Consider the following 15925-nt stretch of genomic DNA (forward strand, 5'->3'; position numbering starts at 1 on the left):
CCCCCAGAATGGACCCGGCCGAGGGGTCTGGTTCGCTGTATCTACAAGCTCTGTTTTAGACCCTGTTCTTGTCATCGAATAAACCTCTGTTTTGCTGGCTAAGAGTCACGTATGACTGCCAAGTGGGGGTGCAGAACCCTGTGGCTTCCCCAGAACCCCGCCTGGGTGGGCTCGCTGTGGGAAGCACACGGAGGGGCAGAGGATGCTGAATGCTCCAAGGAGAGACCCAGGAGGTGAAGACGTGTGAGCTTCTTGCCCTGAACAAATCTACTCCGAGGGAGAGGAGGCTCCCCAAAGTCCTGCCTGGCTTTGTGGGGAGCTGTTCCAGAGCATCGCCCGGGGACTCCGTGACAGACCTTTCATGGGGTCAGGAGTTTATTTTATGGGGGGCAGGGTCATGAGCTGTCAGGCTCCACCCCCAAACCCTGATTTGCCACCAGCATTTATAATAGTGTTCAATATACAAACAAGTATTTTTAATTTATAATGGGGGAGGTGGTCACACTCAGAGGCTTGCTATGGGAAAGGGGTCACTAGTACAATACTTTGAGAACCACTTCTCTATGCCTAGTTAGTAAGGTTTATACATCAGCCTGCAGGTGCCTGCTTGCAAACTTGACTTGCAAACCCCAGACCTGTATTAGACTCTGTGAAACCCTTCAAGAAAACAAAGGATGAGAAACAATTTCATAAGGTTTTCATTTCACCAGGTGGAGGTAGGGTTGCCAGCTTTCTACTCACACAAAACTGAAGATTTTACCCCACCACCTGCCGCACCCCTCCGATGAGGCCTTGTCCATGCCTTCTGCCTTCTCTGAGGCCCTGTCCCCCACTCACTCCATCTCCCCTCCCTCTGTCGCTCGCACTCTCCCCACACTCGCTCATTTTCACTGGGCTGGCTCATGGGGCTGGGGTTCAGGAGGAGGTGAGGGCTCCAGCTCGGGGTGCGGGCTCTGAGGTGGGGCCAGAAATGAGTTCAGAGTGCAGGAAGGGGTTCCAGGCTAAAGCAGTGGAATGGGTTGCAAGAGGGGGTGGGGGAGGTGGACTCTGAGGTGGGGCCAGGGATGAGGGGCTTGGGGTGTACAAGGGTGCTCCAGGTTGGGACCGAGGTGTTCAGAGGGCAAGAGGGGAATCAGGGCTGGAACAGGGGGTTGGGGCATGAGGGGAGTGAGGGCTCTGGCTGGGGGTGCAGGCTTTGGGGTGGGGCTGGGATCTAAGGGTTTGGAGGGCGGAAAGAGGGTTAGGGCCCTGAAGGGGGATCAGGGGTGCAGGCTCTGGGCAGCACTTATCTCAAGCAGCTTCCGGAAACAGTGATATGTCCTCCCTCCAGCTCCTACACGGAGGCGCGGCCAGGCAACTCTGCACACTGCTCTGTCCGCAGGCCCCACCCCCACAGCTTCCATGTTGAGCCAGAAGGGGGGAAATACCGGATGCTGCCTGGGAGCCACACATCACGGAGGCTAGCCGGGAGCAGCGCCACCAACCAGACACCTGGTCACCCTAGGTGGAGGGTTAATTTCCTCCCTTGAAAAGAGGTTTTACTGTCCTATGAAGCCACTGAACATATATGATGGCCCTAAATCAAAACCAACCATTCTAGGCTCATAGTGGTGCAAAAAGCAAACAGTTTGCATGAAAGAAAAGAGTCAGTTCTGTTTTGATCATTGCAGGTGTTATGAGTTACTCATAATTCTTTGGGGAAGGGAATGTGCCTTCTTTTGTGTTTGCCTGTGCTTAGCACATGTTGGATGCCACCAGAAACATCATAAAAATAAAATTAACTACATTATTATTAAAGTGCTGATGGTGTGCTCAGTTCTGTACAAAGCACAGTAAAACACAGCCCCAACTCCAAAGGCGTTTAAAATCTAAATGGCTTGACAGTCCAGTTCAGGCACACAATGCACTTGGTGACCCACGGAATAGCTTTGTCTTTGCTCATAACTGGATTTTTTGTTTGTTTGTTTTTTATTAGGTATGTGACAGCAGTTTTATTGAAGTGGGCTAGCACTGGATGGCTTCACGAAGAAGTGAGTTATAAGGAGGGATTTTCTTGATAGGGCCTTTAAACGACATTTCATTTTAACAAGGAGTTGTCAAGCCTGCTGCTTTTTCAGAAATGTAATGCTGCCCCGATAGCCCTGCCAGAAAAGTTTTAAAAGGGCTGAAGGGCCACCTAAGCCTCCATAAACTTCAAGATATTACAGCGCCAAACCACAATCAGAGCTGTTTCCTTGATCTTTTGCTGCACTGATAAATCATTTATTGGTGCGGCCTTTGCAGAAAATCCCTGAGGGAAAAGGCCATAAAAATGCACTGATAACAAAATGCTGCTGTCCTGCTTGCCATGTGCAAATGCCTCTGATCTGATGGCACAATCTATTTTTTGCTGTTTTTTTTTGTCCCACGAAAAGTACAGATTAAAGGTTTGTCTTCACATACAGGTGCAGCTGCGCCACTGTAGCACTTTAATGAAGATGCTGCTACGACGTCAACGGGAGAGCTTCTCCTGTCGGCATAGTCAATCCACCTCCCCAAGAGGCCGTAGCTGTGGCGACAGGAAATGCTTTCCCATCCACACAGCGCGGTCTACACAGGGAGTTAGGTCAGTATAACTACATCACTCAGGGGCGGGGGATTTTTCATACCCCTGAGCGATGAAGTTATACTGTTATAGGTCTGTAGTGTAGACCTGGTCTAAGATCAAAAAAGGAACGTGCAAAATTCAAGACTGTCTAGTGATTTTCAAAACAGATAGGGTTTACTTCCAGTTGAGCCCTGCGAGAATAAATAAATAAAAAAGTGCTAGTATAAGTGTGCGTGTACCAGTAAATGACACAGTCCCTACATAAGATACAACAGACAGTGGGTTCTAGAGGAGAGGAAGTAGGAGGGTTACAGAAGGATGATGATAACATCATTGCTTTTGATTGCAGTGTGTGCACCTTGCTGGTTCTGAGTGTGAAATAATGCTAGTATATCAATACTTGGGTTAATTAATAATACAGTACTAATATTCTGTATATTTCTACAGCACTTTTCCAGGCATCTAAAAGTGCTTTGCGTGCATTATGGCTGGTCCTTGTTATTACCAATACTTACTTATCTATTATTGTTTTCCAAGAGGAGTCAAGGGCCTTTGGCATATTGTAGGTGAAGGCCCTTTATGGGGAGCAACAAGAGACCACAAAGTGTTGAAATCGGTACATTTATTGAAGGGGGATAAAAAACAGAATGAACAGCTGATTAGTTTCATTCACATGTTTGAGAATCATCCTGTCTGGACTACAGAGACTGAGGCCTGTGATGTGATTGCTTATTTAAGGAGGCAGAGAACTACGTTTCTTTAATGCTAGATTAAGTAGCAGTGACAAGGTGGTGGATACTAAGATAAAATAGTCTGTGTTTGCCAACCAGAGAGTGTTGCACAACTGCATCAACTATCTGAAAAGCAGGCAGAGGATGGATTCAGAGCAGTGACACAGCAATCCTGATAGATTTCTCTGCAGTCAGCAAAAGACAAATCTACCAAACCCAAGGGTTTAAATATCAGAAGAGAAAGCAGAGTTAGAAATTCAGATTTATTTCCAGCATGGAATACACACAAACCGTATTCCCAGTGTATGTAGCCCTATATGGTACCACAAGCAAGCCATACAGGGTCTTGAAATATACAGAAAAATACCCCAGTTTGGGGATGGTTGTTCTGTTTCTGATTTACAAAGAACTTCTTCAGACTTTGATTGCATCAACTTTCTTCCCAACAAGTGAACTGCTTGAGAAGTTGTTTTGGCCAGTTGTGTGACCCTGTTTAGAGTTTTCATATCATAGCTGTGCAGGAAGGATGCTCCTGTGGTTAAGGCATTAGGCTGGGACTCAGGACATTTGTAAGCAGCGGAATGGTCCTGCTGTTGTGGGGAACTTTCCTGGCTTCTGTACTACCCTGGTGGAATCAGATAGCAAAAGGATCTGAGTCCGCACTCTAACTCCCTTTATCTGAAGACCTGCCTGACCTTGAGAACTCCTCTTCCACGCAGCAATCCTCGTAACCCCGATAAAGCTGGGCCCAGGATTTCTGGGAGGCTTAACCCCCATCTTGTCATGGTCACTTAGTGCAGGGGTTAGGGTGTCCCCAGTCCAGGATATTGTCCGCTCACCAGCCACGTCCCGGACCCCACTGATCACTACATTAAGTTTAAACCAAATACAATTTATTAAACAGCAACTGTAAGAAAAATATGGGGGGAAATGGAAAAGATTAAAGGAATGAAAGCCTTCCATGGGCCTGCAGTCTTTGCAACTTCAGAAAAGTTCCCAGCTTATTCCTCATATGTCCCAGGCCTCTCTCCGAGGCCCTGGCTGTGCTGCAGTGATACCTGCTCTGGTGGGAGGATCCTTCTCCCCAGCATTGATCTTCCCATTGGCTTTGCTTCCCCACCTCCAAGTCCAGACTTCAAGGCATCTTGTCTGGCAACATCTCCCTACGCTGGGCCCTCTGCTCAGGGTCCCATCTCACTCTCCCCAGCCGCTCACCATGCTCGGCTGTAGCGTTAGCGGGCATCCACTATCCCAGCTCTGGCCCCACTGCTCCCCACTTTAGCTCAGTCCTGGCTCGCCATCAGCGCTGCTGGTCTGTGCTGCTCCAGCTCCTGGCTACTCCAGCTCCCCAGCTCTGCTTCCTATGGCTCAGTTCTGCTGCTCTGCCTTCTGGGCTGCTTCTCTGGCCCCTCTGTCTGGCCCACAGCTCTCTCTCCAGCTCAGCTCATGTTACCCGGGGTTCCTTCAACCCAAAGCTCTTGGTAATTTTTACTCTATGTGAGGTGGTGTCAGGAAATAAATCAGGGGAGACACAGCCCTCAGACACGTTCCTGAGGGCACATAGACAAGCTTCCTGTTCCTCTAAAATGCATGTATCAGCAGTTTCAACACAATTCTTATCAGGAAGGATGTGGGGTCAAGCTGCCCTTTCTGTGACACCCAAAAGCCCCTCCCTTCTTGCCTTGGTTAACCTAAGGCTGCTGCATGGCCACTTTATGGCCTGCTGACTTGGCTGCTTTTGTTACCTGAAGAACCCGGGTAACACTTTTAGCAATAAGCAATAGTGCTTTCAGGCACTTTACTGGTTTGCCAAATTCTCCCTGTACACTCGCCTGCTGCTCTCCCCTTAGCTCTGCTCTACTCTGGCTCAGGCAGCTCCACTTCATACTCAGGATGTGTTGCAGGCTCTTGATTCCCGCATTGGCCTGCCTGCCTTGTTAATCCAGCTGACTTGGAGCATTTCTGAACTGTCAGTCTCAGGATCATGATTCCTCTTCAGCCCTTACCCCTTTCTTCTGATATTGACACCCGCTTACCCACTCAAGTCCAATCCTAGCTCAGCCACCGACTTTGAAGAGAGTTTGGGGAGGTTGCTGAAATCTCAGTGTCTTATTTCCTCACCTGCAAATTTTTTTGTCCTATTTTTTCCGTTGAGGCTGGATGACCTTTGGGGCAGAGACTCATGCATTCCTACAGCTCCTAGCACAGTGGAACCCCAGTCTTGGTTGGGGACTCTTGTGTTACCCTGGATTTGAAGGGTGTGTGTACCCCAGAATGTGATTAAGCCAATTGCAACCATATGTGCATTCAGCCACCATGAATTAATAAACTAGAACACCACATAGTTAAGGGTTAAATAAGAAGCAGGCTCTTAGAGGCAAGGTCAAAATCTAGCAGGCAGTTTCTGCTAATCTGAATGGAGGAGGGGAAGGAAAGAAAATAAATGAGACTGAAGAAGATAAATGGATGAAAGACTTTGAGTCCAAGTGCCTCTGTTATTAGAAGTTTATTGAAAGTTAGGAAAAAGTGAGGATCCACATTGTAAGGTTTGCATTAATGGTTTCTGCCTGTCCTAAAATTGCAAGAAAGTCATGAGATGAGATCTGCACTCCTGCAAAAGAGAAGGGTCTGTTAAGGCCATGAAAGCTCTATCAGGCTCTTCGCATTCAGTGGAGTATAAGTACAATTGTAAAGATCATTAGGAGCCATCATTTGTGATAAGCCATGCTAGCAGTTAGAGGAATTTGCATACAGGCTGCATTGCTAAACAACTGGACAATAAAAAAAATAAAAGAAATTGAAATTTCAATACCCCAAGTTTATGAGAGTTTAGATGGTTTCTGGCTCTCTCAAAACCAGAAGCTGTTTTTTCTCTTTGCAAGTTGTTTGCAAACTAGTCTTGATGTCTGTTTGTTATTTCTATTATCATGATAGCTAAGAATTCCAATCATGGATCAAGGTACGAAGACAACAAACCCTGTTCCAGAGATCTTACAGTTTACGGGCAGACATGATGCAACAGGTGGGTCAAACAGACACACCCATGGCAGTGGATGGGTAGACCATGAGAGTGTTGTTTGCTTATTTAAAATGTGTTGAAATGCAAAGAGAGAGCACGCCTTTAAGCCTAAAGTTTAAGCTTCATATTAGCTAAAGTTAGGTTTGTTAGCATGAGTGAATAGAGGTATTAATAGAAGTGACTCAAGGCATAATCTTGGATCATGTAGTAAATATATATTTGTTTTAACTGGGTTTAACAGGTGTTGTACAGGGATTTTTGGAAGTTTTGGAATATTGGTAATGGCGGAATTTGCATTGATGCAAATGATAATTAGAAGGATTTTTGATATTAATAGTTAAAAGAAGATATTTGGCTTTGGGAGTATGGAAGATTAAATATGGTAGCAGAAGAACAGTTATGGTAAAAGGGTAGATTTAATATTGATTGGCTTATTATAATTTACTATAAATAGTGTAGCTCCAAATGTATATGGCGCTCCATACACCATCAAACACAGCTTAAAGGAAGGATCCTACGCCCGTTCCTTCAGGGATGATCGCCCCTTGGTGTTATTACATCTTTGAAATATAAATATAAATGTAGAGTTAGGTTGTTATACTATAGTGTTTTTGTGCACGCTTGCTTTAGTTTGATCATATAATAACATTTTGAATTTCATTCCTCATTGTACCACTCATGATTCTTAAACCAAATTAAGTAAATCACCTGTAGCTGAATCAAGGACTGAACCTTGGGTTGATATTATTTTTAAATTTTGCATCTGATCATATTAATGGGAATATCTAAATCAAAGGTCACAGATGGAAAGGCTAACGGCTAAGAATAGCAGAAGATTCAGCTCACCACTTGCCTAACCAGTGCCTGACAGTAGTGATCAAGAGCCATCTAGACGTAAGTCTTAAGGAAGGATTCTGCCAATGTACTAGTTATGCATAAGTTCTCATTCAATAGTGTGAGCAATAATAAATTGGCAAAAGTGTCCACTTCAACAATTCACTCTTCTTTTCAAGCCAGGCAGTATTGTTTCTGTTCCTTGAATAGGTGACACATTTTAAAGAGAATAAAATAAAATAGGAGGTAACAAATCCTTTGTTCACTTTCCATTGTGAATTTTAACATAAATCATCAATCTTGCTAAAACTATTGAGACTCATGAACATTTTCTCAGATAGCTGGCAGCCATGTGAATACCTGTAATAGGAGCCCACAAATAATGCTGGTGTAAGCAGAGGCTGAATGATCTCTCCCCTGACAGCTAGCAAGGGAGGGGGAAAGACTTCAGAAGCAAATTGTCTTTACATGAACATACCTACTCTGTGCAGGTATCCAGCAGATAGAACTGTGTTGCCCAAAGTGATCAACTTTGGCTGGTGTTGGGTTAACAAATCACTTTAATACTGAATGCAGGGTTAGTGAAATGTTGCTATCAGTGTTGTTGTCTTTACTGTACAAGTAAAGGGGAGCAGAACTGTGCTTAGCCTGTCCTGATTGAGGGGGTCACCCTCACCTGAAAGAAACCCGCTAAGCCTGGGGCTCAACTGCCAGACCCCTATGAAAGTAAGAGGGGAAGGGGACAGGTGTCCCTGAAGGAGGTATGGACTCTACCTAAGGGTCCCCAATCTGGTTTAACCTGCCCCTCCCCACAGCTCAAAGATAGAGCTAAATAGACTCCATTAGGAGTCTTTTGTTAAGTGCTCACTAGGCTGAAATCACTTGTGGTGGGACCGCATTTCTGTCTAGCCTGCTTCTGGTTCCCCCATTAAGAGCTTGCAGTCACTAAGAGTTGGGTGGAACCTCGAGAGGCTGACCTGCCGAGGTCACAGCAGAGAAGCAGATGGCTGCAGAAGGTGATCAACAAGTGACTAGTGGGCGGCCAGCCAGAGCAAGTGCTCAGATGGCGGAGCAAGTAAGGTAGGAGGTGAACTCACACAGATGTACCTCTGAACCCTGGCTCCTCACTGACCAAGGTCAATCACTGTGAGTGGGGTGTGGTGAGGGAGCAGAGAGGAGCACAGTAAAGGAACATTTGGTAGTAGAACTTAAGAACATGAGGCAGTTTCAGTCATCCTAATTCTGCATCAGCAGCAACTCATTGCAATGATGGGGGTATGTACAGGGCATATTTTTCAAAAGTGTCTTAAGAGCACAAGTCCCATTTTCAAAAGTAACTTAGGCACATAGGAGACTTTCAGTGAGACTTATGCTGCTATGTCGTGAGTCACTTTTGAATGATTTAAACTCCTCTTAGGGCTTGTTTATATGAACTTTTAGTTCATGGCAAGCTGGGTTATGAATTTACCCTGCACTAGCCTGCCATGGACTAACTGTCCATGTGAACCCTGCTGATAGAGCAATGTTAATGTGCTTTGATTTAGTCCTGTTTGAAATGAGACTAGATCTGAGTGTATTAATGAACTGCTAATGCAGGGTCCACATGGACAATTAAACAGTGGCACACTTGGGGTACCCTTGCACCGCAGCTTGTCACAAATGTAATCTTCATGGACACAAACCCTAAGTCTTGGTCTGAGTAGGTGCAATTCTTTGAAGTTAATGTTGTCACGTCTGTTTATAGGACCGAAGAGAGGTAGAGTTCCTTTGTACCCTGACTTCTCTCTTCTATGCTCTGTGAAGAGGAGAATTCATGCAATAGAGTGCATAAATTTAAATAACTCCAGGAAAGGAACATCCACCCTGCCCCTTTGGGAGGCTGTTCTACATTCCAACTGACCATATCTTTAGGGGCTTCTTTCTGATGTTCAGACTAGATTTTACCTTGGCTCAGTTCCATCCCATTACTTTTAGTAATCACTTTATGAACCACCTTAAATAATAATCCTTTAATGGTGATGCTCTCCAAATATTTATGGAGGGGTTCTTGTATTCTCCCATAGTTTTCTTTTAGCTGATCTGTGTTCATTCTGTTCCTCTAGCCACACCTCACAGTTCAAGGTACCTCTTAGTCCTTAATCAGCCTTTGTTGCCTTACTAGAGCCTTTGTAATTTGTCTGTGTCCATGGATGTGTTTCTGTTTGTTTGGCCCATCTTAAAGCAAATCATGCCCTCATGGGAAAAAAGTCTTTAGTATTTAATAGAAAATGATATCCCTATGACAGACTAATATCTTATAGAATAGTAAAGATTCTATCACAGCGATACAATTCTGTACATTGGTTAAAAAAAACTATTGAAAGGAGATAATTCAGTGTTAAATCCTACTGAGTTTTTTTAATGTAATTGCTGTAGAACCCAATTGACTTCATCCCTATTAACTCTATCGGGCTTTTCCCTAAAGGCTGAGGACGTAGCAAACCAGCTTGCCTCAACAGTATGTAGGTTTAGAGCGGCTTTGGTAGGTTACATATTGCTTTGTGATCCCAAGATGGAATTTTCAATGTAAATACGAAATACTAATAATTCATCTTCTGCTTTAGCTTGGTTAGAAATGATGGTGGTATGTATGAAAGGAGGAACAACTAACTAAATCATTATAATGAAGCATTAGTGACCTCCAGTGTAACAGAGACCACAATCACTATATCACCCTGGTATCCATCATATGAAAGCATACTTAGCATATTCTTCTCAATAACTATGCAAAGCATACATGGCAAACAAGATTCTTTTGTAGCCGAGGAGGAGGAGATGTCAGAAAAGCTTCCATTTTATGGGCAAATCTAGGGGAGTGGAGGATATATCTGTAGATGTGATATATCTTGATTTTAGTATAAGGCTTTTGACACGGTCACCACATCACATAGAGAAATGTGATCTCAATGAAATTATATAAGCAAAAAGTAGTTATCAATGGTTTGCTGTCAAAATGGAGGAATGTCGAGTGTGGGCTCCCCATGTTCTGTCCTGGGTCCGGTACTGTTCAATAATTTCACTAATGATTTGAATAATGGAGTGGAGAGTATGTTTATCAAATTTGCAGATGACTCCAAGCTGGGACAGGTTCCTAGTATTTTGAAGGACAGGATGCAAATTCAAAATGATCTTGACAAATTGGAGAACTGGTCTGAAATGAGCAAAGTGAAATTCAGTAAAGGCAAAGAAGTTCACTTAAGAAGGAGAAATCAAATGCACAACTCAAAATGGGGAATAAGTGGCTAGACAGTAGCGCTGCTAAAAAGAATCTGGGATTTATACTGGATCACAAATTGAATATGAGTCAACAGTGTGATGCAGTTATGAAAAGGCTAATATTCTGGGGTGTGTTAACAGAAGTGTAATTGTCCTGCTGAAACACAGCACTGGTGAAGTCTCAGCTGGAGTAGCGTGTTCATTTCTGGGTGTCTCACTGTAAGAAATATGTGGACAAACTGGAGAGCATCCAGAGAAGAGCAACAAAAATAATGAAAAGGTTTAGAAAACCTGACCTACGAGGAAAGGTTAAAAAACGGCATATTTAAGTCTTGAGCAAAGACGACTGTGGGGGCACCTGATAACAATCTTCAAATATGTTAAGTGCTATTATAAAGGAGACGGTGATCAATTGTTCTCCATGTCCATTGAAGGTAGGACAAGAAGTAATGGGCTTAATCTGCAGCAAGGGAGGTTTAGGATAGACACGAGGAGAAGCTTTCTAACTTGAAGGGTAGTTAAGCTCTGGAATAGGCTTCCAGGAGAGGCTGTCGAATCCTTGTCACTGGAGTTTTTCAAGAACAGGGTCTAGATATACTTGGTCCTGCCTCAGTGCAGGGGCCTGGACTTGATGACCTTTCAAGGTCCCTTTCCGTCTGGCAGTCCAATGATTCCATGAAATGCAACTGGGGAAGCAGGTAAAGAGCAACATGTAGTAAATAGATTGACCTGAAGGAGACAGCAGCTTTGGGTCTTAAATACATGCTTCTGGCGAGTGGTGTACCGAGGACACATCAGATCTTCTGCACCAAATCCATCAGACTCCTAATACAATTGCAACAAGAAACCGTAAGCAAAGCTGTCAAAGCTACCTTCTCCAATCAAATATTTTGTTGTTTCCTAATAGGACAGGTTGTTTCTGGAGTGTAACTACAGCTCTTGAGATAGATTGGCAACTGTTCGTCTAATGAATGGGACTGATCCTACTCTCAGTGAAGTCAACTGGAAGACAACGGGGACAAATCTCTCCACTGCTGGCACCAGAGCATCCTGCACTGCAGCTCCTCTCATTTGTCTGCCTGACCAACTTTCAGTTTCTTTGCAAATATCAGCAGAAATGGTTCTCCTTGCTTCTGCCTCTGTATTTCTGCCTCCATCTGCTAGTATTTATTAACATGATAGTTGTATTATTTACAGCAGTTCTGTAATGCACTTTTGGATACAGTTTGAACGAAGGATGCTATCTCAAACAGAGGTATTTTGTAACTTAACATTTCGATTCTGGACTTAATTAGCCAATGGCAAAGTTAGAAAACTACTTTGATAACAAAGGCTGTTTTCCAGTCAAATTGCTTACATACCAAATGCTCAATTGCAAGCAATATTGGTGGACTACCTCTCCATTTCTTTGCAAATATCAGCAGAGGAAGCCAGTCTGAATGCTTCTGTAAAGAAACACAAGTTTGGCTTTTATCTCTGAATTTTAGGGCTACATGGTAATGACTGGAGATTTCCTCAAGGAGTGCAACTCTGTTAGCTCATTGCAGCATATCTGTATCTTGTTGTTATGTGCAAGCAGTTTAATAAAACATTGCTACAGCAACAGTAAAGCCAGGCCAGAGAGCACTGAGCATCCCCCGAACAACCTTATTTCAGCCCATTTAAAGTCCAAAAGAGGTTTAGACCATGGCCTATCAAATCTTGACACAAAATAGATGTTTTCATCAAATGTTGCAATGGTATCAATACGTCCCATGGTAGTGAATAACTGGCAGGTACGATATGTCATGGGTAAGATTCACTGGCTATAAAGAGTTTGTATTCTGGCTGTGGGCCACGTTCAGATCTCAGTTACGCTGGGAAAAATGTGAATTAACTCCAGTGAAGTCAATATAGTCATCTCCAGATTTCCATCAGTGTCACTAAGTGCTGATCCTGCGTTTTTAGAAGTATTGTACTTGGTGAATTAGAAAAATAAACTTTGCATCCTGGGTAGTGATAAGTCAATCCTCTCATCAATAAAGCGTGTCCAATGCTCTAAGTGATCCTAGTGATCGGTTTTATTTATGAAAGCTGGAGAATTTAAATTGAACCTCCTCACCACTGCGGATAGGGATGATGAGTGGCAAATGAAATTAATGTTGACAGAGCTAAAGGAATGCATGCTGGGTGCAACCATCATAACGCAATGGAGAGCGAACAGAACTGAACTAAGATGATGGGGAGGAAAACTTTGGAGCAGACTTTGAAGTAAATAACAGGACACTGGGGCAAATTCCACGCTCCATCGACTTCAGTGAGAAAAGGATTTGGTCCAGTTTGGGGAAGGAAAAAGAAAAAGGCCACACAGATGTCTAGATCAAAGACAAGCATAAACATCGAAGGGTAAATTCTACACCAGTGCAGCAGGCATTGCATGGTGTAAGCAAGAGAAGAATTTGGCCCCTTCAATGAAGCTACGATAAGAAGGATGCCTTTCCAAATCGGCAACAAGAGCACTGCTAAGGGTAAACTGAGGGGGATTTTATCTGCTAAACCTATGGTCAGGGTTCTTCCCAACAACACTATCATCTCAAGGACAAGTGGCACCTTCATTTTTTATGATGCCCTAGCTGCCTGGGCTGCAATCCACCTTGCTAGGCAAAACACAGAACCCTGAACTCATGACATGCCTGGGAGATAAAAAATATAGCCAGAGAGCACACTTTAAAGTATATTTATTTGTAATTTTTAAATCTACATATAGAGAGTTTAATTCTGCTGCCATTGAAGTCAAAGCTCCCCATGACCTTAATAGGAACAGGATCAAATCCATATTCTACTAGTGTTTTTTGAACCCTTGATTACTCTCATTGACTAGCTAAGAATTGTCCCGATCCTACTCTTTTTGTTACTCTGCCTTCCACAGCCCTCACCCAACCCAGCCCTGCCCTTTGTCTCAGCCACATAGTCTGTCCTATCTTTTAGATTATAATATCTTTGGGGCAGGGATTGCAATTTTCTACATGTTTGTGTGGGCCTAGAACAGTGGGGTCCTGGCCTAGTTGGCTTCTAGGTGCTCCCACAATAGAAGTGATAAAAATCATAATTAATACTGAATTTAGATCTTAAACTGAACTCTTGTGTAGTCATTTACACCTGGCAAAAGCAGGTGCAAAGAGGTCAGGTGATACAGGAATGATGATCTGGAGGATGGTGGGTGAGGAGAGAAGCCTGTATTCTGAAGCAGCCCTGTTCGGTTGCTCTTCCCCAGTGGGTGGGGCAGTGACAATAAAGCATGGGTGGGGTTAAAAGACCTGGAGTGGCTGTAGCCAGTGACTGAGGTTGGAAAGGACTCAAAGGGGACCATCCCATGACACTACAGAATCATAGAATAGAATCACAGAATATCAGGGTTGGAAGGGACCTCAGGAGGTCATCTAGTCCAACCCCCTGCTCAAAGCAGGACCAATTCCCAACTAAATCATCCCAGCCAGGGCTTTGTCAAGCCTGACCTTAAAAACCTCTAAGGAAGGAGATTCCACCACCTCTCTAGGTAACCCATCCCAGTGCTTCACCACTCTCCTAGTGAAAAAGTTTTTCCTAATATCCAACCTGAACCTCCCTCACTGCAACTTGAGACCATTACTCCTTGTTCTGTCACCTAAAACCACTGAGAACAGTCTAGATCCATCCTCTTTGGAACCCCGTTTCAGGTAGTTGAAAGCAGCTACCAAATCCCCCCTCATTCTTTTCTGCAGACGAAATAATCCCAGTTCTCTCAGTCTCTCCTCATAAGTCATGTGCTCCAGCCCCCTAATCATTTTTGTTGCCCTCCGCTGGACTTTTTCCATTTTTCCACATTCTTCTTGTAGTGTGGGGCCCAAAACTGGACATAGTACTCCAGATGAGGCCTCACCAATGATCACGTCCCTCGATTTGCTAGCAATGCCCCTACTTATACAGCCCAAAATGCTGTTAGCCTTCTTGACAACAAGAGCACACTGTCGACTCATATCCAGCTTCTTGTTCACTGTAACCCCTAGGTCCTTTTCTGCAGAACTTCTGCTAGCCATTCGGTCCCTAGTCTGTAACAGTGCATGGGATTCTTCCATTCTAAATGCAGGACTCTGCACTTGTCCTTGCTGAATCTCATCTTGCTAGAGTGATGTAGGCCTCTGGTACTCCATTATCAGTCACTGAAAACAGTTATTGGCAGGCAGCATTTAAACAATTTGGATCATCCTACCAGTTATCCAACACACATTCTCTGAGCAAGCCTCTTTTACTGTCAGAATATAACTACATAATGCAAATTGTACAAGGGAAAAAAAATCAATAAAGCCCTTTGGCAGTACTTACAGAAGGGTGGATAAATGTAGGGAGGGGGCAGGAATTATAAACTTTGTGATAACACCTCAATAAGTGTTTTTTAACAAGCACATGGTGTGACAGGGTCAGGCCAGATGACTACAGGAGAGTGAGAGAAGGCAGATATATTAGCACCAGGTTAAGTAGGTCCCCTTTCCCTGGGTAAGGTAACAGGGAAGGTTCCAGAACAATCAGGAGCTTTCTTGAAACAATTAAGGCAGGTAGGCTAATCAGGGCATCTGGGTTTAAAAAGGAGCTCACTTCAGTTTGTGGTGTGCGTGTGAAGAGCTGGGAGCAAGAAGCACAAGGAGCTAAGAGTGAGAGGCTGAGCTGCTGGAGGATTGAGGAGTACAAGCGTTATCAGACACCAGGAGGAAGGTCCTGTGGTGAGGACAAAGAAGGTGTTTGGAGGAGGCCATGGGGAAGTAGCCCAGGGAGCTGTAAATGTCATGCAGCTGTTATAGGAGACACTATAGACAGCTGCAATCCACAGGGCCCTGGGCTGAAACCTGGACTAGAAGGCAGGCCCGGGTTCCCCTCAAACCTCCCAACTCCTGATCAAACACAGAAGGAGTTGACCCGGACTGTGGCGAGCAAATCCAGCAATAAGAGCAGGACCCACCAGGGTAGAGGAGGAACTTTGTCACAATGGAAACAGGAGAGACCTGAGATACTGCAGAGTATATTAGTAGTGAAATATGTGAAGTACTAGAGGAAATTGGAAGTGGGAAAATATTTGCTATTTGGCATCTGACAATGCCAATAAAATGAAAGCAGCATGAGATGTCATAATGGACAAATATCCATGTATTACTACAGTAAGATGTGCCTCCCATGGCCTAAACCTGCTGCTTAATGATTTCATGAAGTTGGGCACACTGGAAGCGATCTATGAAAGAGCAAAGAAAAGTTATAAAATGTGTGAAAACTACTCATATTGTAGCTGCAGTCTTTAAGAAGAAGCAGGAAGAAACTCATGCTAAGAATAAAATGGTAACACAAACTTTCCAGCAAATCAAGATGGGGAACTGTAGTGATGTCATTTAAAGGTTTGTTAAAAAAACAAAGATCTTCCAGAAACGGTGCTAACTGAAGATCTTAAAGGAGTTAAAAGTGTCTGACTCACTGTACTTGCTGATGATATCGTTT

Source organism: Chelonoidis abingdonii, chromosome 2 (assembly GCF_003597395.2).
Source record: "Chelonoidis abingdonii isolate Lonesome George chromosome 2, CheloAbing_2.0, whole genome shotgun sequence".
NCBI lineage: Eukaryota > Metazoa > Chordata > Testudines > Testudinidae > Chelonoidis > Chelonoidis abingdonii.